At 49.1% G+C, this 25,001-nt stretch overlaps 1 protein-coding gene across 1 annotated transcript in view; it reads right to left on the bottom strand.

The window, feature by feature from the left end:
• The window catches only part of ARHGEF5 (Rho guanine nucleotide exchange factor 5), a 52,724-nt gene extending 35,212 nt beyond the window's left edge, over positions 1–17,512 (bottom strand). Inside the window, exon 1 of the mRNA XM_088145410.1 lies at positions 17,432–17,512. The gene's annotated coding sequence lies outside the window, so the exon portion shown is untranslated. The remainder of the gene's footprint in view (positions 1–17,431) is intronic.
• Positions 17,513–25,001: the final 7,489 nt, after the last annotated feature.

Consider the following 25,001-nt stretch of genomic DNA (forward strand, 5'->3'; position numbering starts at 1 on the left):
GTCAGCACATTGAGCAATTCTGAAGATTTAGTCTAAACATGCCCCCCCCATGACTAAGTGAAGCTAAAAGCAAATGTCCTTTTTAATTAGAGGTCGCTCCCTATGCGCGTGCACAAACACACACAAAGAGCTATCAGGAAGTTTCATCATGCTTAGTCTAACATTAGAAGCTGCAGAAGCCGGAGGAGGAGCAGAGCAGGAGAAACAGCAGTTAGTAGATGAATATTCTGATGAAGGCTTGAATGTCTTTTTTGGGGGTATCACGTGGAAAGTAGAAATGTGATACCCCTTCGCACCAAACAAGTTCACAACGCTAGTTCAGACTGTCCTTCCAGCAGCTACAACATCATCTCCTTAGAAAAATCTTGGAATATCCCCTACTCTCTTCCTGCCACCCAACACCGGGTGACATTCGGTTTGCTCATGAAGAAGAAGATCCTCAGAAAATCGTGGAGTTTCTCCTTCTCGGCCCAGCCCTTGACCTGGCTCTGGAGAGGAGCGACTGAATGAGAGTTGGAGGCATGTGGGGAAATGCCACCTTCTGGTTTTCTGCCAGATTCTGTAAGGTCTTGCCTTGGTGCTAGAAAACAGGGCTGGACATGACATAGCTACGCTGTAGGCTCTAATGGGTATGGAAGTGCCCGGGTTGACGACTGGGTGGGGCAGGATGCGCCTTGTGGCTCGTCTCTGGTCTCTCTTCCTGAATGTGCAGATCTAGTCATGGGCAGTTCCCTCAAGGCTGGAGGAGATACGGCACGACATCAGTTCTTGGAATATTACAAGTAGAATTCTGCACATTGCACTACGGTGGAAATCCTCCATCTTTTTGTGTGTCCATCCTTCCATCAAACTACGTTATTCGTGGTTTCCATCCCAGATTCCCAAGCACCAACACTGCAGGAAAACGCAGACTTGGGCAGGCTGGTGGTTGACAGGGGCTGCGTTATCCTTTCTCCCCATCTGCTTTGCTAAGGAAGGCGAGTAGCCTGCATTTCCCCCACAGCCCCCCAAGGGGAAAAGCAGCCTGAGTAAAACTGTGGGGCCGAGCCCCGCAACTCCACAAGATTGCATCTTCCTAGCTCCTTTTCTTTCTCCTTTCATTTTTTAAGGGATTCGTAACAGTGAGTGGTTTGGCTCCAGGCTAAAACATGCCAGGTGGAGACCCTATGATCATGCTGTTGGGTCTCAGTCAGATGACCGGGCTTGGGCAGGAGTGGAAGCAGTCTGCTTGCAGCTGGGGTCCAGACGGGGATGTTTAAAACAGCACCCAAAAGAAACAGCGGACCAACCTGGCAAGTTAGCCGAACTGTACAAGCAGGTCTCTACGGAAGAACTGAGTCGGGATGCTTCCTGGGTGATCTGGCACTTCAGAGCTCCCGAGGTACAAAACAACGTCGTACATCATGTATTTCAAGAAAAGGCCCAGCTCAGGAGAGGACCGGCATCCTTCTCACGTGGAAAAGAGTCATCTGGGTTGGTTCTGTACACTGCTAATGGCCTGGAGGTGGAGAAGCAGCGGCTTCTGTGCCCTGCACTGCCACACCACCATTTCTTATGTTTCTCGTGCCATGCTGCGTGCCGTCTTCTCTGTCCCTGAGAGTGCAGTTCCCACCTCCCTCCTGAACTTGCCACCATCTTCCCATCCTGCGAAATGGGACACAGTGCTCGGAGGCTTTCCAGCCAGAGCACCTTGGAGGTATTCTTGATACAGCAAAGAGAGACTGACTTTAAGAAAAGGGGCACGGAAGAACCTTGGCAAGGCCATAATAATTGTCTGGAAGTTGAAGGTTCTACCTCTGATGCTCCTTGAAGGTAGCTGGTTCCTCGCACAGGAGTCCAGTGATTCTGGCTGGGTCTTTGGCCGGGGGGTGGGGGCGGCAAAGGAAAATCCTCACCCACCCTCTCTCTTCAACACTGTCCCCTAAGAAATGTTTTTAAATGGATGTTTTGACAAAACCTTGTCTAGGGTGGGTGGCAACATTTAGCCATCCATGGCTGGTCTCAGAAAACTAAGCAGGGTCAATCCTGGTTATTATTTAGATGGGAAACTCCCAATAAATCCCAGATCGTGAGCCCAAACTGAGAAACTGAAAAACACCCCAAGAAGGCAACTGCACACCAGCTTTGCACTCTGGCAGGTTTTACTGTTCCATAATCTGTCTAAACCTTGGCTGCCTTTATCCCAAAGTAGAAGGAACCAGCCAATTTTGTCCTCAGCCAAATCACCTGGTTCTTTCCCCAAATACCAAAGTTGTCATTTCTTTTCTAAAAGGCCCCCTCAGATGCATCTGTGTGTGGCTTTGAACCCACTGCCCGTTTTCCTAAGAAGCCTTTTAGACACTTCTGCCCAGAAGCGTCTGTTGTTTCTGAGGGTTTCATCCTATTCTGTCTCAAATGTGACTAAGTTACACCCAGGGGGATGTTTCCACGCCACTTAATGGGAGGTGTCAATCTGGTTTAGGCTGTGAGTTGAAGAAATTAACCCTTGATTCAACCCAACTGGAAGTGGACTGAACGTTTTTCCAGGTTGCTTCAATCAGGCCTGAAACTGAATCTTGTAGTCAAGTCTACACTCCTGAAGGCTGATGTGAAGCTAAATCTTTCTTGGCTGCCGAAACACCACGTGCCAATGTGCCAGCTGTTTTTCCCACAAACTTTCCCAAACTGCATGTTTGGATGCTCACTGAGTTCATGTTCAACAAGCAACTGGAGAACGATCTTCGTCGATATGCAGCAATACAGAGGGAAGGCAGGGTGAGGCTCAGACTGTGATCTCCAACAGAAGAACAGCAGCAGTACCAGTAGCTGGAGCGCTCTCGCTTTCCTGGGTTCACTATCGAACATTTGCATGATGCGTGGATTGAAAGAGAGAGCATTTGTAAGGATTTATTCACGTTTCTTGCTAGCATGCTGATTTCTTTGGATAAGAATACGCATTGGCATTTTGTCCCCCAATTTCTTGGCTGTCACATTTCCTGCAGAAGGTTCCCTGGCATTTGCCAAGTAGGGACTGAAGCCTTGCAGCCTCACCCTACCACACTTACATGGAAGTACCTCGCTCTGCACCCGACGGGACTTCCTCCTGATTAAATGCATTTAAGAGTGCGGCCTTTGCACGACTGGCGACCGGGGTAGCGGAATAGGAAAAAGCTTGCTTTGGGGCATCAGGACATATAAAGCTCAGGGCAGGGATCGGGGGCAGGGATCAATGCACCCCGTTGTCCTCGGACGGAATGGAGTCGGGTAGCACTGGCGCTCATCCCGAGGGGCAGCACCACCCCTTTGCAGTGTCTCAGGATAGGTGGGAACTGCCTGGCAGAGCTGAGGTTCTTACAGCCGATTGGCTGATTAACTGAATACTCTGCTGGTTTTTTCCTGGCCACCGCCTATATAAACAAGTTGGCCGGGTCTCAGAAACAAATGCACTAGATCTTTTAATGGAAAAAAGGAACCACGCCTGAAGCTTTCACTGGCATTCGGTTAATCAGGCCATTAAAGTCCCTGCTTATTTACCAAGCTTGTTTGGGATTCTAGGCTGGAGCCCTTTCAAGAAATATTTGTTCGGTCAGAGAAAAATAGCTAGTTTGGAATTATTTGTGCTTATGACCCAAGGGCCGTAATAAACAGTGCTTGTAAGAAATATTGTAAGCTTCTCTGTTCTACCTGGGCAAGAAACAAGCTGCCCGAAAGGAAAAACATATTCTGCATGAAGGTTTTTTTTAAAAAAAACAATAAACAAATAGCTTTAGTACATTATACAAATGTGAACCTATTTATATACATCCGGTAGATTGTGCATGCCCCTTTCCACATTTTTCAGTCCTTGGAAGGGTCAGTCACTGGGTAGAAGACCACCCGGGAGGGGTGTCCTCAGGCTCAAGGTCAAAAAAGTCAAAAGCCCTGCTTGCTTTTTTATGCGCCCTGCATGCTGGGATTGCGCCATTGTGGTCACCCTCTTGACATTTTTCACCGCACCCTGTGGACACCCCTGCTGCCGGGGAACCCAAATGGGCAAGAAAGGTTGAAGAAACCGGTCAGGAGAAGCGATGAAATGACAGGCATGGAAACGTCCGTTCGGTCTTCAGGAATCAACCTGGACTCAAAAGGGTCACTCATCACGGGGACCGAAATGATTCAGAGCAGTGTGCCATTTGCATCAGATAACTCTTTGGCACAAACAGAAAGCCCTGGATTAATCCACATTGAGTCTGCGAGCAGCATTTCTCAACCTGGGATGTGCAGACTTCAACTCCCAGAACCGCTGGCTGGGGAATTCTGAGAGTTGAAGTCCACACGTCTTCAAGTGGCCGAGGTTGAGAAACGCTGTCTGCGAGAGCGCAATCTGCAGGTTGCATTTACTCTTTTTCCTGCAGCCTGGGAAACTGAATGGCAGGAAGTCTCCCCCCCCCCACTTTTATTGTTACTAAGAGCAGTGGAGGGAGGGTGGGGGTGTGCATGTGGGTGTGAATCTCTGCTGTGTGCAAAGTCCACCCGGGTGTAAGGACATTAACCTCGACACGACTTAGCTCAGCCTGAAGCCAGAAACGTCTTTCAAAGAATCTCAGGCTGTGATATTCTTCCTTCTGACCACTAAACCTTCTTGAGTTGCCTCTGTATTGCAGGGATGGGAGGCTTGTGGCCCTCCAGATGTGCAACCAGAGCCCCGCAGCCATGGCCAGTGGGGATGGGTGCTGGGGGCCGCAGTTCAGCACCCACTGAGGGCACCCAGGTTATCCAGCCCCACTGGCATCATTGTGGGTGGGGGGAATGTGGGTCCTTTAGATGACTAGGTGGATCTTAGGAACAGGAATTGTATTCCCATTATTTGGTATCTGCCTGGATATACTTGTCATCAGCTTATTCACAGGGCATTAAAAAAGTCAAGATGGTGGCTGTGAACATGTGATTGAAGCCCCACCCCTCGTTTTAGATGTGTTGCAAGGTATGTAAAATGGGGCAGAACTTTGATCATGGGGTCATGATCACCATAGACATTTTTGACTGTCTCCCTCTCAGAAAACCAGGTGGTATGCTGACTGTGTTTTTCTTTATTTGGACCAAGTTATGGGGCCAATATCTCCCTCTAACAGACCGTACCCCTCAAAATCAAGGAAGGGAAGTCTAATGGATTGCATAAGTGTTCTCTTGAGAAATTGCAAGGGTGGAATTAAAGAGAGGGAGCAGAGGATAAAAGTCTAATAAATTCACTTCAGTGAAGTCCAGCTGCCTTCGGTCGGTGAGCTCCAGGCTGAACAAGGTAGCGACTGGCATTTTGGCCAGTCCTTCTATGCAGACAAAAACCAGTGGCTTTTAATGTCCAAGCGCGGAGCGATTTTAAAATTATATATTAATCCATTGATTGACTACAGCTTGCCAGAAGAAAAACATGTAACTGCAGCCACCTGGTGATGGTGTGGAGCTATTACCGGCTTGAAAGCTAAGTTTAAGAAAGTGCAGAGAACCTCAGAAAAATGATCTTTCACGAAGTCCATCTAACTTCGCTGCCTCCTTAGATGTCTCACAGAAACGCATTTGATCAGCGCACGTATCAGTCCTACTTCTGCCAGACGCAGCGATAAAGCCGCCGGCCAAACACCCCTTTCTTTGTTTGCTCTTTCGCCCGTTGTGGTGCCTTTGAGTCAGCGCTGACTCCTGGCAAGCGCCCGGACGAGTCCCTGCAGATTCCTTGGCAAGGTGTGGGAGGGGCTCGCCCTGGCCGCCCTCTTCCTGGGCTGCGGGAGAGCCTGGCCCGGGGTCACGCCTCTGGCCTCATGCCCAGGGCGGGCCCAGAACTGACCGTCCGCCGGTTTCTAGCCCGGTGCCTTCCCGCTAGGCAAACTGTCCTTAGGTCCAGGAGACGGGAATGGTCAGACTTAGGGGCCTGGGAGCTCACGGTAGGAAGAAGCAGGGGAGGGAACATCTTCTAACATAAATATAGCATTTTAAAAATCGGGATCACGTAAGGTCGTGTGCTCTTCCACAGGAAGCAACAGTTCCCAAACCTTACTGTTTCATTTTGGTTTGCTTCTTTTGTAGACAACAACCGATGCTATGTATATGGTCATTTGTATAGCACCCACTTCAAAGGACTCTGGGAGGTCGATGGCATCAACCAGATAAAAGCAACAACAATCAACACACACACACACACACACACACACAGAGACACAATAAACCAAAACCTGTTGCAGAATCTGGGACAGCGCCAAAAGCAACCTGTCCCTCAAGAAGGGAGCGCGTGTTTTGCCACGTGAGGGCCACCATCAAGAAGAACAGCGCCACTGCAACTGCCACCTTGACTTTTTTGACCACACCCTGTGGACACCCACGAAGAAGACTCCCTGCTGGGCCCGCTCATTTCATCTCACCTCACGGGGGACGGGGATGAAGGTTCGGGGTGGGCGGAGTCTCAGTGGGAGAGAAGGTCCCGTCAGTGCTGAGATGCTGAGGCCGGAGGGCTTTGCAGGTTAAAAAAAGCTACACCTGGGGAACTACTGGCAATCAACGCCACGACCCCAGAGCCACTTCAGTGCGAATAAACCTGCTCCTTGTTCAGGAGCCAGGCTGCTATACCTTCTCTGAACTATTTCCGAGGTCAGCTCCTCACCCAGCTGGTTGCAATGGACCAAACCTAAGTCAGCGAGGGCGTCAGCCGCCGTGGTCAGGGCTTCCTGGCCCGAGAAGGCCCAGAACTGGCACACCAGGCCAAGCTGGGTATAGCAATGGCCCTTCTGGGCATGGCCTCCACTCGCTGCTCAGGCAGGAGACCTAAGTCCAGGAGGACCCTCAGGTCACAGACCTGCTCCTTTGGGAGAGAGCCATCCATCTGGGTTTCAGTGTAAGCTTCCTTTCCCCATCCAGTCCCTCACAGGACCCAGACACCGAGTCAAGACCTCCACAACTACTGTGCTCAGACTGGATGGAGATGTGCGGCTAATACCTCAACCCAAACTGACCGATGACTGCCCCCCAGCAGTTTCCGGTAGTTGTTAAATAATAAGGGGCAAGACGGCACCACGTACTGGAAGAACCAAGAGTTCCGCACCAGCAGGAGCCATCACTCGGCAAGGAGGAGAACTACTGCGACGTGGTGGCTTATTAGCCCAGTTAGTCATCCTGGCCTTGCCCCAGTTTGGACCACCAGAAGAAAGGAAACGGAGCATGGGGTGAAGAACCTGCTAGGAACTGCCAAGCACCGGGCATTGATACTGATGTTCCAGTTCAGCAGAACTTGGTCAAGTCCCATTCCCTGGAAGGACTGAAACTCGTTCTCCCTCTTTTGGTAAGATCCAGCTTTGAAAGCTGGACTATGGAACAGCTTCTGAAGCCAACTGGGAGAGCCCATTTGGCACAGGGGTTAAAGGCAATGGATTAGAGGCTGGGAAAATCTGAGCGCCAGTCCTGCCTTAGCCAGGAAAGCCAGCTGGGTGACTCTGAGCCAGTCCCTTCCTCAGCCCCAGGAAGAGGCTACCAGCAAGCCGTTTCCAAAAGGTTGCCAAGAAAACCAGCAACAAACACCTTATCAACAACAACAACAAGTGGCCCCCGTTCAGTTGCTGGAGAGCTATACCTGTTCTGGACTTACAGGTTGGAGGAACAGTTTTCTTTTTAATTTATTAGCTCAGCCTTCACCTCAACCCAATACCTCAACCCAACTCATATCAGCTGGATCTTTTCAAAGGTGTAATAAATGCAATGAGTTTTCAAACTCTACCTGAACATTAGTAGGGAAAAGGAACTGAGATTTAAAAGTAATTTGTGTGCGTTTGCCATATGGTAACTTCCTAGGACATCCTCCTCTAAGCAAGGATATGGAATTTCTACCCATGTGGCTGGACTAAATTCATAACAATTCCCCCCACTGGCTTTGCTGATGGCTGTTGGGACTTGTGGTTCTCACGAAATCCCCACCCCGGATTGTAAAGACGAAAGATCAAGGAAGCTGCACTCGACCCATCCTTTACTTCAGGTCCTGGGAACAAAGAGATTGGAGCGCTCTGTTGGGATAGTCCGACCGGTCATCGCAACAATGCAGCCACGCTCTTGGGCTGGCAGATGAGTTCTCTTCATCCCGAGGCCAGATACCACCACGCACAAATATCTGCATCTTCCTTGGCTTTCTTGTGGCTTCCAGATCCTTCAGTGCCAAGAAACCTCAAGGAGAAGGACAGCTCTGAGCTTGCTCAGAGGATGACGCAGGGCTTCCAATGCAGCTGCCAGACGCTTGCTCCTTGACTCCGGTTTCAGTGGAGTTCAAAAAAGGCAAGACGGGGCAGCTGAGCGACTGAAGTCCCCTCCCTTTTTATGCGTCTCACACATGGTATGCACCTAACCGGGGGGGGGGGGGGGTTTCAGTTACGTGGTCACAGCTGCCATCTTGATTTTTTTGACCCCCTGCAGGTGCCCCTGGGGGAATGGCCTCCAAAGTCTTCCATGCTGCTTCTTCCCAACAACATACAATTGAAAGTAGGGGGGTTGCACCTTCTGCCTAATGACGGCTCATATTCAATGACTGTGCCCCAAATCTGTGCACCTCCTACGACTGCAGGACCAGTTTGAAACTAGCTTTGCTGGTTGGACTCATCCCTCTAATAGCTACAGTATTTTCAGTATCACACGGACTGAATAATACAGCAGGGCGCTTGCCACTCCATCTATTCACATAAAGTCACACTTGCAACTGTGCGCCAACCTTTTTTTTTCCCAGTGGGCAAGTTGCAACCTCCTTATTAGAAAAGCAAGAGAAAAGCTACATTTGCAACCCTAGGCTTTGATTTAAAAAAACAAAAACTCTGAAATATTTTTTTCTTGCACACTTGCACATTTTTTAATGTGTTCCAGAGTTCAGCCTGCCTGTTCTCATGAATTTGGTGCATCGTGTTGATCTGCCATCACCCCAAATGAGATTCCGTTTTACTTGCTTGGAAAAAAGGTCCCCGGAAAGGCTGCAGAACCCCCTCGGGGGCCCAACAGACCTCTCCAAACATCCCTGCCCGACTGATGGAACTGAAGACCCGCAGCTTCCCCCTGAGGAAAGTGACTTTCCTCAGGAGACTCTAGTTTTGCACCACCAGCATTTTGTCTTCAGCAGCTGCCTTTAGTCAAACCGACAGAGAAGCAAGCGAGCAGCTGTGAGTGTCTTCTCACCAGTCAGGACATGCCTCTTTTCATTTCCTCATCCAGAGTCATCAAGTCATTCCTCCAGAAGCCTGTGACTTTAACCCTCTTCTCACTCTTGTGTGCATTTCCCCGCTGCCTTGCCTCTCCCAAAACTCAGAGCGTATTATTTGGGTTGCAAAAACTGCCCTGGCGATCTTTTCGTTCCTTAGCAATAGAGGTGACTTAGTGGGTTGAAGCCCCTCTCCCCCCCAACAGACACCCACAGACACCCACACACACACACTCACTCACTCACTCACTCACTCCATGGTTAGAAATGGATCCATCTGCTGACTTGCAACCGAGAAAAACCTCTTCACCCCAGAACTGTCCTAGCCAAAAATACATACCGGAACAAGAGCATCTGTTGAATCCTCATCTGGATTCTGATCCTGGGAACTTGGTAGAGCGTCTGAATGAGAGCAGCCCAGGAGTGAGTAACCCTGAGGGCACTGTCTTAACCGGTGTTTCTCAACCTTGGCCACTTGGCTGGGGAATTCTGGGCGCTGAAGTCCACACGTCTTCAAGTGGCCAAGGTTGAGAAACACTGGTCTTAACTATCAAATAAGGAACCCAACGTGAGTTAAAGACTTCCTAAAACCTTGGGCTCACTGACCAACCAACCACCTTCCTTGCCTTGTGATACTCTCCTCGGCTTCGCTCTCCCCAGGGTGCGCTCAAAGCCCTACCACATAAAAAGCAGGTGGAGATTTTATCCCACCACCCTGGCCACCATCTTGACATTTTGTACCCTACTCTGTGGACACCCCTGACCCTCCCCACTTCCGTTTGCTAAATTCTTTTCCCTTCCAATGGCCTTTCCTATCATGAGAATATTTGGAATTAGTGCAGGTGTTCTTGTCTATTCGATAGGCCTGCTAAACACTCCACTTTCTCCTCGGTAAAAGCGAAGTCCTGCTTCCCTACATTTTCTTGATTTATTGTGCCAGTCAAATGAACAGTTTAAAAAATATATATATATATATACGTATTTAAAGTACAAAGAAAATCACAAGTAATGTCAATTAAAAGCAAATAAAAACAACCCCATCATCAACATTAACGATCCCTCAATTATTGTTTTAATATCACACACACACAAAATATCACTGTAACTATCCCCAGATAGGCAGTGTCCAAATCTCCACATTTTAACTATTCCAAATATCCTTAGAGATAAAACGAGATAACCTGATAATACAGTTCAATAAAGAAACTATTTTTACTAATTAAACCCTTGCCAAATAATATCTGATGAGTTAAATTTTCCATTAACACAACGTTCCAGATCCTAAGTAATGGACCTTCCAAATATTTCAAAATTTAAACAGGGTTAACGTTGCTGACATTAATAAATACACGATGATCACCTTTTCCCCCTCAGTTAGGCGCCTGGCCTATAAATACATTTAGTAAAGCTGACGAGGATGGCTTTCTAATTATTTCTGGTGCCTCCTCCCACGTGCCACACTGCCACGCTTCCATGAAATTTGCCCTGTTGTCCTGCGAGGGGCAGGACCCCTTCGACTTCAGGAATTTGCTGAATTTCCTTTGGGATTCCCCTTTTTCTCTTTCTTCTTGTGCCCTCAATTTGGGTGGCACGCACACAAAAAGTCTTGAGGTACTTCAAAGCCTCCGAAGGCCACTGTAGGTGGGAAATTTGGGGTTTTTACTTCCACCGCATCTGAAGGACAGCAGGCTGGGTACGATTATTGTGTAGCTTTATTTAGTTACTGTACCCGCAGTGTCACTACCAGCACCCTCAGTTAAAAGCCACTGCTGGAGAGACGCCCATTCGGGGCCATCAGCAGGGCATGGTCGAAAAGGCAAGGTGGCAGTCACGAGGGTGTGATTGAAGCTGCGCCCGTGTTTATGCGCGGCACACCCCTGCATCTCTCCAAGGAGATGGAAGATGCAGACCCTAACAAACTGCAGCCCCAGAGGCCTTCAGCCCCTCTCTGGAACGGGCTGGCGGGCTACTCCATTCCAAACAGGGCCAGATTATCTGGCCGAATTCGCAGCTGCCCAACCATGATGTGGGCTGCTTAGGCCTGATCCACGTGACCAGCTTGCCCCCGAGCCACTAACTATTTTCTGAGGGCAAGAGCACCCGACGACATCCTCTCCCTGCCTCCAGCCCGCTGGCAAGGCTGTCTCCACCGGCCTTCTCTCGCCCACATCCCAAGCAGCGTTTTCCAGCTGACTGTCTACAGCCTCCCTGCTTCCCTCCCTCCTTCCTGGACTCATCCGGTGGGAAGGTGCTCAAGCCAGAGGCGGAGGCAACGGAGGGCGGCCTGTCGCACCCAGGAAACTGCATTCCCCGACTTAAGCCAAACAGCCTCCACATTCATTTTCCCTTGCCTGCTAGCCTCTAGCATGTGCCTGCCCGGTTGTGCCAAGGGCCAGCTCAGGCTGCCATCCTCCTGCGCTGGCTGGGGGGCACAGCTGCCTGCCTGCCTGCCACACTCTTTGCACTTGGCCAGGCAGCTGCCGCCCCGCTTCTTCCCCCAAAGGAAGTGCCGAGGGAGAGAGCTGCAAAGGAGGAGCTCTGCCACGCTGGCACCCTTGGGGAGGCTGGGGGTGGGTGCAAGACTGCCCTGTCCTGCCCTGTCCTTGCAGTTGCTTGGGTCTCCAAGGCCAGGCTGAGGCAAGCGAAGCACAAGGTGTTCCCTTCCCGCTCTCCTGCCCCAGACGCTCGCCAGACTCTCCCTCCGTCCTGCTCAGCTGGCAGGACCTCCCTGATGGCTCTCTCTGTGGATGCATCCTGGGCATCCAGGGCACTTGAGAAAACCATGCCCAGAGGGCAGCAGCAGGTCCACCCCCAGGGTAGCCCACGCTTGTGCAGCTTTCAGCTGGCAGTCCAAAATGACCACGAACAGGTGGGGTTGTTTTGAAAATCAGTCAGAAGAAAAACTGTGGCCCTCGCGCAAGTGCAGCATCTCTCTGCTCTTCATCAAGGCAGCTTGCCCTTTTTCAGGCTTCTGCAGGAGGCTGAAAAAAGATGCAGCTGCTTTAAGGACCCCACGCACTAAAGTTAGCGCACTGTTGAAGAAGACACATCTTCAGGCTTGCACAGAAGCGTACAAAAGACAGGCTTCTTTACTGAAGAGCAGGGAGCTGCTCTTCTCCCAAGACCCAAAGCACTTGTGAATCTTCTTCAAAGTGAACACACCCTTCCCAGCCAGCTGTGCCAAACAGTTCAATGGGCAGTGAGTCCATCTGAGTTGTGGATAAGTTGTCAGACCCACACTAATCACATTGTTTTCCCCCCAAAAGCAGCCCTGAGTCGAGGTCCTTCTCTCTTTCTGCAATCCCTCTCAGAAGTCCACTGTGTTGCATCAAACATCAAGGGAGGAATTGGGTTCTTGGTCACAGATATTTGGTATCACGAAGAAGGAACTGGGAGGTGAACATGAAGCTAGTGAACATAGCATGAAATGTTTAAGGACTCAGTGAACAGGGTTCACAGGTTGTAAGTCAGAGCTTCATTATTACTGGCTTATGAGATGTGGACCGTAAACTAGGCCAAAGACAGAACATGTGATGGTACAGCATGTTGTGGGAACCGAGCCAATGCAACAAGATTGTCATCTAAATTGGCATACACAACTCAAAGCTGCCATCTTGGTGTAGTCTGAGAAAATGTGGGGGGCAGGCAAGGGACACCCCACACAAGGCTTGACACCACGCAAAGACATGAATTATGTCCTTTGCACCGATTGTTATAAGCACCATGATGTCATGATGTCTGTGATATCATCATGGCGTCTTTCAGATGCTCATGCTTGAGGGCTTCCTGCAAAGTTGCCTTCCTCAACCAATACTTCGAATTGCATCCAGAGCCCGCTTGGCAGCCTGTACAGTAGTGGGGTTGCACGGATGAATGTGGGCGTTCTTATAACTACGCTGATGGAGATGCCACTCACCCTCAGATTATGTCCCTGCTATTCTGAGCCAAAAGGCAGATATAATGCGTAGCCACCCATGTGGGCCGAGCCCACGGCCATTAACTCCAGAGCTGCATCTGTGCCCCACAGCAAAGGCAAACTGAAATCTCCCAAGGCCCAAATCCTCCAAGAGCAACTCACTGATTTGAGGTCAAGCAGCTCAGGTGGGGACGAAGCTGCACAGACAGACGACCAAGATGGCAGCAATAGGCCTAGCACACCCCTTTTGTCCCTAAGGCCCAACTCACAAACAGCAGCACACATCCAACGCTGTGGAGAACTGTGCCTCTGTCTCCAGTGTCTCTTGTTATCTGGAATAATAAGAACATCTCAGGGCTATAACTGGGATAGGCAGAGTTCTTTGCTGTTGCTGGTATATGATCTACAGGTAGTCCTCAACTTTAGCAACCATTCAAAGTTATGACAGAACTGAAAAAAGTGAATTATGACTGGCCCTTGCACTTACAACTGTCACAGCATCACCATGGTCACGTGATCAAAATTTGGGTACTTGGTAACTGGTATGTTTTTGGTTGCAGTGTCCCGGGGTCATGTGATTGCCATTTGTGACCTTCCCGGGGGCTTCTGACAAGCAAAGTCAATGGGGGAAGCCAGATTTGCTTAATGACCACATGATTCTCTTAATGACCACAGCAAAAAAGTCATAAAATCAGGCATGACTCACTTAACAACCACATCGCTTAGCCATGGAAGTTCCAGTCCCAATTGTGGTTGTAAGTTGAGGACTACCTGTACTGCCTTCTTCTTTAGAACTCACTAAATTTTAGTTTACTCTGGTTCTAGACTAAAAAGTTAATTTTAACAAATCAGATGGATGGATGATTAATATGGCTACGGGAACTAAAGAGCTCTTAATATTCAGTTGACTGTTAAGAACTTAGAGATGTGGATATATTTCCACGTAACTTTCTTGAGAGGGTTTATCATAGCAAACAAACTATAATGGTCTGATATTACTCACCATATTGGGTGTATGGTTTTCATGAATTGTCTACACCGGATTGCTGGGACAAAGGCTCCCTCAAATCAAGCTTGACCAGTGGGGACTTCATGGACACATCACGCAGTCTTCTCAGAAACAGCAGAGAGCTGGTTTGCCATATTTTTTCTGGGATGTGTTTGCAACCTCCCTGTTTAATCGACAGCCCTGAAATTCTGTGGTGGTGTGTTGGTATATGGGAAAGACCTTGGGAGATGGGGGGAAGAGATGCTGCCTAGGGAATGGTCAGATAAGAGAGGGCATAGCCTGCAGCTGCAAAATGGGTGGAGAAAGAGGCTCAGAAGGGACCCTTCCTAACTTCTCGGGCTGTAAAGGAGATGGCAAGAGAATCATACTTTCAGGTTTGCAAGATTCTGTTAATACAGATTTATGATAAAGTAGAATTAGCTTATTTGATTGTGTTTCATGTTTCGTCTACCTGGTAAGGCTGACATCAGTCTTGCAAGTCTGAAAGTACGATTCTCCCGCTGTTTCCTTTACAGCCCAGGAAACTGGGGGGGTCCCTTCAGAGCCCCTTGCCCCACCCATTTTGCAGCTGTGGGCTATGCCCTCTCTTATCTGACCGTTCCCTAGGCAGCATCTCTCTCCCCGCCCCATTTCCCAAGGTCTTTCCCACATACCATTACAGGTGGTCTCTCAAAGACACACTCACCAGGTCCAATCTTGCTTGGCTTCTGAGCTGGGGCGAGGCTGGCCAAGTGCTACCATGTGCTAAAATGCATGGATCTGCACCCACATCTGATTCAGTCCATGAACTTTTTAACGCGAGGCAACATTCATCTCTGAGGGTCTGAAAAAGCCTTAACTCCTACTCTCTCCACTGAGGTTATTTCAATGCTGTATAATTCACTTACCAACTATCCAACTTGATCATGTTGGTATCAGAATAATTTATGAATAATTTGAAAATGCACAGAGTGGTTGTATAGTTCGTTCTCCCATTCTTCCAAAATCTGTTCTGCTGATAAGAGTAAGGAGGAGGATCTCGAGGACTCTTGTCCAGGCTGAACGTCTCCTGCCTTTGGAGATCTGGAGGAGGGCAGGGGAGCTCTTGCCCCCCTCCTGACTGGACCTTCCCATCCTCAGAGGGACCCACTTTTCAAAGCCAGCTGCAGAACCCATCACAGGGACCAGGGCTTAGGATCCAACATCAGGCCTACTTGCCCTAGACCCCTATCACCTCCGAGGCCAGACTCACACTTTTGGCTTGTCCTGGGGACAGCACAGGCCACCTGCCATTTCTTGAGGGTTGGAACTGTTTCAGGAGCTAAAAGAGCAGCAACTGCCAGCAAAGATGCAACACCCTTTTTGTATGAGGACTGGACTGCAGGTAGGCACGTACGCGGGTATGCATTCTCCCGCTTCAGTAGTTGAACTATTACTAGATAAATATGGACAACTGGCAGCATGACTACATCTGAATTAAAATACAGTATCTACTCACACAGCTGCAACTATAATCAGCATATTTACAGGTAATTCTTTTATTATGGATAATGCCCAACAGTACATAAAAACAAGAGGACAGAGGAAACAGAGGAAAGATTGGAACTGACTGGCAAAGAAAAATCATTCATCCTTGGATCTTTACTTCCCAGCTACAAATACTACAAGTATCTTTACGTTCCATTTAAAAGAACTCATGAAATCAGAAGACCTCAAACTTATCCTAACTTATATTATCTTAGACCCACTTAATGTTCTTTTCTTATTTTATCTGCCATGTTCTGTCGTGCTCTCTATGCTTAAATACAATCTATTTTATTAATTTTAATTAATCTATGAAATGTATCTGCCTGAAACCCACCAGCTTACAGAAATTACATAATAAAAACAGAATGTAAAATAAGAATAAAGTAAATTAAAATGATAACTAAAGTAACAGGCCAAAATTATGGAATTGTAGAAAATGGCAACGTTAACACAATTATATTCGATAGATACTGTTGCACTTTAACTTGTAAATAAGAGCTCTTCTCTGGAGCTAGAATGTTCCAATAACAGCCAAGTACATATGTGTTTTAGATTATTATTATTATTATTATTTTGGTAGAATGGTGATATTATAAAACTAGGGAGAACTGCTGGAACTTCAGTAAATTAACTCTCTGCATGAAGAGCGAGTGAAAGAGTTAAAGGAGACATACAGATGACTTAAAGACTGCGCGCTGAACCTTACACCCAGGTCAACAAAACACAATCGCCAAGTTCACATGACTATGACGCCCCCAGAAGGGAGCCGTGGACGGCTTAACTGATGGACGAGTCCACGCAACGAGGGCTGGGTTGGGGGGAGGGGGGAGAAACCACCAACCACCAGGGCGTGGGGAACCACCCACTACCTTCCTCTCAACCTGGAAAGTCCAGGTTGGGCAAACGGAGCCCAGCGCCGACAGCGCTCCCAACGGAGCCTCCGGGGGAAGGGGAAGGGGAAGGGGAAGGGGAAGGGGCCGGGATCCCCGCTCGGGAGGCCGCGTGTGTGTGTGAAGGAGCGAGCGAGCGAGCGAGCGCGCGCCCTGCTCTCTGGGTCACGGCGTTAGTCACCTGGGAATGACAGCTAAGTCACAGGACGGAGGGAGAGTCGGAGGCGCCTGGAGGTGGTCCGGGTTCGCTGGGCTCGGCGGCCGGGCGGCTGGCGCCCAGGAGAGCTGCAAAGGGCCGCTTCCCACGGGCGGCCCCGGCCGGGCCAGAGGCGAACCCAGCTTCGCTGCCCTCAGCCTCGCGCTGGGCTCCTCCGCAGAGCAAAGCCGCGCTGGCGGGGGGCGGCCAGGCGCCCGGGGCGGCCGGCAGCCCCTCCGCCGCCTGCTCCGAGGCGCCCGTCTGCGGGAGGGAGCTTCGCGGCAGGCGCTCCCGCCTTCCAGAGCGCGGCTCGTCGGGAAGCTGCTCGCGGAGCGCGTCTGACGGGGCCGCCCTGCTGCAGCGCCCGCGACCGACTCGGGATTCCGGCCCCGCCAGAGCCGCCTGAAGAGCCGCGCGCCCGCTGGGTCCCTGCGCGGGGATCGAGCGCAGGGCGGCCGACGGCCCACCGCGGAAGGGAGAGCGCCGAAAGACCACCCCCCCCGTACCCTTCGCCAACCCCTTCCCCCCGGCGAGGATCCACCGAGGGCCCCGGGCGAGGCGGCGGGGGCGGGGGCTCTGCCCGCGGCTGCCCCTTGCCCCGCTGCTCCTGAAACTGCCCGCCGGGCTCGGCTGCGGGCTGGGCTCGACCCGACGCAGCCCGGCCGGGATCCCCGCGCGAGGCCCGCGCGCCGCTCTGCCCCGCGCGCCCAGGTCCCGCTCGGCGCCCGGAAGCCCGGTGGCTCACCTGAGGCGGGCCCCCCCCCGGGCCTCGGGGGCCGCGCCGGCCGGTCCATCGGGAGGGCTCCTGCCGCCGCGGCGTCCCGGGACTGACCCTTCCGCCGCGCTCTAACTTTGCCAGGTGAGCCCGGAGGAACACACCTACGGGAGACAGGAAGCCAGGGAGCTGCCGGCTGATTGGCCTCCGCGGCGCCAGGTCTGCCGCGGAAATGGGGACTCCCGGCGCCGGCGGGGGAAGCCCGAAGGACGGAGGGGCCGGCTGACCCACCCGCGCGCCCGGCCGGTGCGGCCCCGCGCGGACCTCTCCCCGCCGGCCGCTTTGGGAGGCGGGGGCCGGGCTGGATCACGGCCGGGACTAATTAACGCAGCAGCCGCTCAAAGGCAGGTAGGGGCGTGTGCGCGCGCGCGCGCGCGCGCTTTCGATTGAAACGTCGACGGGGAAGGCGGGAGGTCACCGGCCGAGCCTGGTCGCCCCTTCGCCGCACCAGGACCGCCCGCCTCTGCGAAGGGAAAAGGACCCCTTCGAATGAAGTTCCGCCCGATGGCGGCCTTCGGGCGAGAACTTCCTTCCCTCCGTTAAGTCCAGGCCTGAGATTTGGGTTCCCCTGAAACCTGTGCCCAAATCTTACGCTGGCTTTGGGTCCTTTGGCCTCCTCAGGACCAGGTGGCCTACTTGGATAGCTCAGCACGGAGTAGACCAGGGCTTCTCCACCTTGGCGGCTCCCGGATGGGTGGACCCCCCCTCCCAGAATTCCCCAGCCAGCATGGGGAACACCGGACCAGACGTTTCGAAGCAGGGTCGGGCGGAAATATCTAAGAAGGAGCTGCCACATTCACCTGACATCAGTGCCAACGTCTTGCATTGTTGAGTTCCGCCAGCGTGCTGGGCCTGAACCCCAATACAGTATGGGGTTCTTTGATCGCCGCATTTGCGATAGATACGTTTTTACTACAAGGAGTTCTCAGGACTGCGCGGGGTGCCTGATTTTCTCAGCAGGAATCCGGATGGATCCACCGAGGTCGGACCCATGGTCTGGGGAGCCCCCCCCCCCGCACTGTCAGGGACATGCCACATTTCTGGGCTTTGTTGATTTTTCTTGTATATCATCATATGTTTATTATACAGAATTAAAAGCTAATACATAATTAGAAAAGATATACAAACAAAGAAGAAGAAGAGAACAAGAAAGGGAAAAAGGGAAAGGAAAAAGAAAGGCATATAAAAAGTGACTCCCCCTCCCTCCAGACAACTAACAATAACTTAACACCTTCTCTGATATTACAGAAAAGGAAACTCTTCTACCCATTTCTCATCACTACAGAACAACCAAATTATATATAAAAATAATCAGCAATTGGTCTTGTGCAGCAAAAGCACTAGGACTACCAATAATAATAATAACCCATGTTTTAAGCTTAAACAACTAAACTGATTTTACATTTTGACTTATAACTTTCTCTAATAAGTAAAACAAAAAAATTATCCCCATAAGCATAAAGAATATCACTAATAGTAACACATATATTTTAAACTAGATCCAATAGGTCCTTTTGACATACTAACCCCTAACTTTCTCTAACAAGTAGGAAATAAAAGATTCATCTCTACGTTTAAAAAATCTTTGCATCACCTTGCAGCCCTGGTCAGAAAAAAGATTCCAGTAATAACCACCCAAAATCAAAACTTATACAATTTAACCTTGGTCAAATAAGCCCACTTTGAATACCTTCTTCTTTTTAAGAGATTTGATCTTCAGTCCCTTCTGTAAAGAAAGTCCCACATAGTGATTTCTTATCATTTTCTCCGTTTTCAGAAGCAACTTCAGAGATTTAATGCTTCCCTTCTGTGGATTAAGAGTAAAATAACTCTCCAACTCACTCTTCTGATTTGTAATCTAATGGTTAAGACTCAGCCAGCAAACTTCTTTCTCCATGTCACTCATGTAATCAAACATATTTAAGTCCATTTTCAGATCTACAACATCTTTTCCCATATCTTCCATATCTCTTTTATAATCTGGCATTTCTTTTAAATCCATTTTAAACTCCTTATTCAAATCATCCTTAGCTTCTGTTTTATCCAGTAGAATCTTTTCTTCTTCCATAGCCTCTGTTAGATCCAATTTTAAAAATAAGTCCTGAACACGTTGTTCCCAAACAGATTTAAATCCTTCTATAGTAAGACAATGTTCCTCCATTATGCCAGGATGTATCTTTTCCTTTAATTGCTCTCTGGTTCCCTCTAGCTAACCTTCAAAGCCCAGTCTTACCTGTTGTTTATTTTCAGAGCCAAAACTTTTCCACAATAGGTTTTCTTATGAGTAATTCCAAAATCATCAGCTGTATTTTTATAAAATTTAAAACAATCCATAAAATATATATATATTCTTTCAAATCCATCCCCTTAAGTCAGCATTCGTAACTCCCTTTTGCTGTTTCCAAAAGTTAAGGTTTTTCTTTTTAATCTTTAAATTTACTTAAATCTTCTTACAACCAGGATAGAAGAAAATTCTCCTGGCATACAGCAACTTGCCTTTCAGAAGATCCTTAATGTCCAAGTAAATAAGTAATAAGTAATTTCTGACAGCAATTAAAAGAGGAGGTGAAAGCAATTTCTGTGGGCCCGTTGAAGGCTCCAAGCCGCAGCTTGGGCTGAATGCTTCCCATGACTCCAAGAGTGCTCAACCTGCTGGAGATTGCTAAAATGCGATCTTTTCACAGGAAGCCTCTGTAAGGAATACTTGTGGGTGATCCAGTCATCTCCTTTGTCCAGAGATGGTTCTGAAGAGCTGGACCTTTCACCAGCTCCAATCACCACGGTTGTTGGCTCTGCGAAAACGGAGCCATCCTCAATCTGTCATTACTCCCCCAGAAGTTGATTTTTACTGTAGATTTGTTCCTAATTTTGCTGCACTAATCTCACCACTGACTCTTTTTACCAAGAAAGGGGTTCCCTTCAGGAGGGCACTCACTACTCATGAAGTCTCACTTCCATTCAGAAGGGCATTCACTTCTCAGCCCATCCACCATCATCCAAGCCACACCCATCTCTTGATAATATAGGCCAAAGCTTCTGTGTTCATCTTGAGTTTGAGGGCAACCACCCCTCTGTGCATCCCTCTCCAGACAAGTCCTTCCAGCCGAAAGGAACATCTGCTGGCAGCCAGCGAAACTTTTGAAGTTTGGTGCCATCTCTTTGAAGGCATGGAATACTCTACCAGAGTTCCCAATGATCACAAAAAGTAGAGCACTGAGAGATTTCTCACCATCTCACATGGAACCAGTGAGGTGGGTATGGTGCTTGACAATCCACAGCAATGGATTATTGGCCTGTCTTGCTCAGCAGCATTGGAATTAGGGTTGGTTGGTGATTTTGTTTTTTCAATAAAGGGACAAGAAAGACTTTCAAGCAACAGTCACAGATTTTGGATTTGTTGTTTATTACAGGCTTTGCCATGCCCCTTTCTTAAATTACTGTTATGAGTTTTCCATTAATCCAGATGTATGTATTTAAAAATAAAATACATTTTTTAAAAAGTGGTGGGAGTGTTGATAATTGCATTAGTTATCCTGGAAATTCTGTTTTTCCATTCCTTTCTCTCCACCTGTTGAAAATTATGGGCTGTGATTGCATGATCAAAACCTCACCCACTTTTTAAAAAGGGGCAGGGCTTTGGTTGTATCATTCGGGCCACCATCTTGACTTTTTTTGACTCCATTACATGGATGCCACTGCTTGGCTAGACTGATCCTAAAAAGGTCTGTGTATGTGTATTCAAATGGCTACTTAGCATGAAATATGTATCAGATAAATATGTATAGGTATCTCTTCAATAGCTACTGTGCGAAACACACCACTTGAAAACTCATGATAGTTATTTCTCTGGCACTGACTAAGGAGGGATTCTTGCACTGGTGAGTTGCTCAGTCTCCGTTTAACCCACGGGCTACAGACTTGGAATTCTTGATAGATGCTAGCTCAGCAGCTACCATCAGTTGACAAGGACAAAGGCAGTTTACTTAGGCTAACTGGCCTAAGTAAATTACACTCATCTATGGAATTAATATTATAATATACCGTAAGCGTGTGTGCTTGTGCAATATAACTTATATAGACATTTTTCAGGTGTCTGGTGCAAAGACAGAGCCGTACCAACCAAATAATCAGAAATCTCCCAACTTAATGGATAGGAACTGCGTTTTTTAATGGTTTGGAGGAAGAGTATGGTTTATAAGCGTTGCAAAAGACACATTATTGAACGGGATTGTTAATACTTTGGAAAACAGAAACAAAATTCAGAATGATTTTTATTGATTAGAGCAGTGTTTTTCAATCTTGGCAACTTCAAGATGAGTGGACTTCAGCTCCCAGAATTCCCCAGCCAGGCTTAGGGTCATGGACTGAAAATAACAGAATGCAGTTGAAGAGACATGACACAGGCATAAGCGGTACAACTAAATCAGACAAGTGGGGATCTTGCAGCTATGGTCAGTCATAGCTGAATATGAGTCAACATGCAACGTGGCTGCAAAAACTCTAGATTGCATCAGTAGAACTATCTATTTTGAAACATGAGAAAGAATAGTGTCATTATACTCTGCGCCGGTCACAACAGGGAAGCTTTAAGCAAATGAACAGGTTCAGAGAAGAAATATGATATACTAGAGAAGTGATGGCACTAGCAAAGTTTAATCTTGGCCATACCCTAAAACTGATTTTATGGGCCAGCAGGAGAGAAGAGGAAGATGCCCTTGATGTACTAACACCCAAGGCTTCTACAGAAACTACATTCCACTTACTGTTCTGGACCAAAAATGAAATTAAAAAGGGAAAAAGCACCAGTCACCTTGGATGAGGCGGCCTTGATGCAGTAAGACCCAACACCACACTCCACCGCCCAACTATCTGGAATGTAGACATTTGCCCAAAATAAATAGCAGACTATGGTTCCCATGGATATGGTTTGGAGAGTTTGAGTGAATGCAAAGTTTGGACTCTGAGGAGTTTTGGGGGAAAAAAACACATTTTTTCCTGGAGTGGGTGGTATAATGAGGTTCCTACAACCAATGTATTTCTTCTGCCACCAGTTCTTTCTAGTTAGGAATGATGTGTCAAATTGGGTGATTTCATTCTCTTGGAAGTGAGTGTTCTGGGTCTTCCCCCAAAATATGAGTTTCTGCCCAGCAAGAAATGGTTGGTGGTTTGACTGTTGGGGAAACTGGCATTCCGGGGCATTTTTCTAAATACATATTTTCTCCACTCAGGTAGCGGAACATGGTTGCCACCTAACTTCATTTCTTACACGTCAAGGCTTCTAGTCCAATGTGGTTGCTCGGTTTGGCTTGCTGGTGAGTTGGTGTTGCAGGCAACCCTGCCCTACGCCACTGCTTGGGATGGGAGCAGTTCCGTGCAGTACAGAAAGAGCTGTGCTTCAGAAATAACGTTGCCCTTTATCTCTAACGCTCCCCACTGTTTCTGGCGTCCGATTTATTTGTTTATAAAGAGCTCGTTCTGCTCTGGCTTTTACATCGTTGTCTTCTGCACATGGAGACTGCGTGTAGCTGTTGTGGCTGTTTTGTTGATGGGCCTCAGAACCTACCGAGCTCACCCTCTTTAGGGGTACCCAAGGACCAGATGCGTCTGCATCGCAGTCAGGGACAAGTAGACTGGCTTGCGTTGACCGTGATGCGTAACTGCCAGGTTCTGTCACGCTGCTGTCACACGTCCTTACAGCTGCGTAGCACAGGGGAGCAAGAGCTCTTTGGCGACTGGCTGTCTTTGAAATGTGTGGCTTCACTTTTTATATCTTACAGGACTCATTTTTTAAAATATCAGGTGAACAGCTTGTGGCAACTTAGCAGATACTGTTACAGAAGAGCAGCTCACAGTGCAGCAATGTTAACTTGCCAAATACAGCTGATTTCATGTTAAAATATTTTGACAGTTGCTTCCCAGTTGGAAAATTATCTTGCCTCCCCCCCCCCCCAACACACACACACACTCTTTCTTTCTTTTCTTTCTTTCTTTCTTTCTTTCTTAAGGTTGAGGATGTACTTCTGTTTCAGCAGTGAGGCCAAGGTGAGGGTGAAGGGTTCAGCCTGGCTTCTGAAGGAGCAATCCGGAGACCTCTCCCTGTTCTGGCAGATATTGCTCCTCCTGCAAAGAGGAGTTTGGCCTATTCATTTCTGGACAAGCCCTCGCTCCTTGCCTGCTCGCTGGAGGGTCTGCAGCATGAGATGTGGCATCAGGAACATGCCCAGGCCGTGCTGAGGGACGGAGCCAGAGAAACTTAGGACGGGGCTGGGCGTTTAGCAGCGATGGCTCTCTCGATGGGCAGCTGCGATGGAGGTGGTGAGCGGTTCTATAAAATATTCTGTGGATTCATCAGAATAGGAAGAGGAGTGGATACCGCTGGGTTGTCCCAGGATGGCCCTCCTTAATGTCTCTATCGTCAACTTTGATGAAGAAGTGGATGGAACCCTTACTAAGTTGGCCAGTGATTAAAAGAAAAATGGGAGGTTTAATCGGGTAAGGCCTCAGAAGAGGAATCAGGTTTCCTATGCTAGAATGAATATCCTGAGCCTAAATAAATTAACACTCAGCAAAACCAACTGCAAACGTTTGAATTTAGGACACCCAAGGGGCCACCTGCTTTGAAAACATTACCTGTGAGCGGGTTCGGGGGACCGGGCTGCAGTCGGTCAACAAGAAAGGCAAATCCTAGATGTCCACAAGGGGAGCGACGTCAGGCGTGTCACAGCATCCTTGTCTGATGCCAAGGACAGAATTGACACCATTTGCACAATGAAGTCAGGGCACGTCTGACATGGTTGCTTCCGCCAGATTCCTATCGGTGAATGCAGTTTTACGGTATGCTGCAATAGCTGGGATTTCCAAGCTATGAGAGGGAATGATCCTCTTTCATCAGCGTGTCCAGTAGCAGCCGCTCCAAGATAAAAGGGGCATGCACAGACTGGAGCAAGCCCAGAGGATGCAACGATTTGCAAAGGATATGGAAAACAGGACTTCAGAGGAAAGGGTGAAGGGACTGCGTTGTCCAAAAAGAGAAGCAACAGGAGAGCAATGGGATTTCACATCCTTGGGCGCTGTTGCCCAGAAGACAGCAGCAAAGACTTCTTTGTATTGCTTCTCGGGGTAGGGTTCCACGAGAGGAGGGGAGATTTCACCCAAAGAATTGAAGAACGAGCAGCTGGACGCCGGAGGTAATGCCCTGCTTGGAGAGCTGCACTCTTCCCACAGGGACTTCTTGACTAAAGCGGGGGCTGCCGAGGGGCCTGCCAGCCTCCCCGGCCTCGGGTCTGCCTCTGCAGGGATCGGCCTCGGGCCTGCGGACAGAGGGGGCTCCTCCTTCCAGCAGCGCCTCAGCTTTGGCCTGGAACCCCCGTGTCTCGTCTGTCCTGGCGCTGGGCGAAGCCTGGGCAGCAGCGGTCCGCTCACTGACCGCTTCCATTAACCTCAGGAGAGGCGGACTCCGGAGAGCGGCTCGAAGCGCCGCCTCCGCCCAGTGAGCAAGCGGAGCAGCCCATCGGGCGGCCGAGGCGTCGCGGCCCCGGAC

This window comes from Python bivittatus, unplaced genomic scaffold (genome assembly GCF_059951505.1).
Source record: "Python bivittatus isolate LINGU-HERP-01145 unplaced genomic scaffold, Pbiv_v1 ctg000010_np1212, whole genome shotgun sequence".
Classification (NCBI taxonomy): Eukaryota; Metazoa; Chordata; class Lepidosauria; order Squamata; family Pythonidae; genus Python; species Python bivittatus.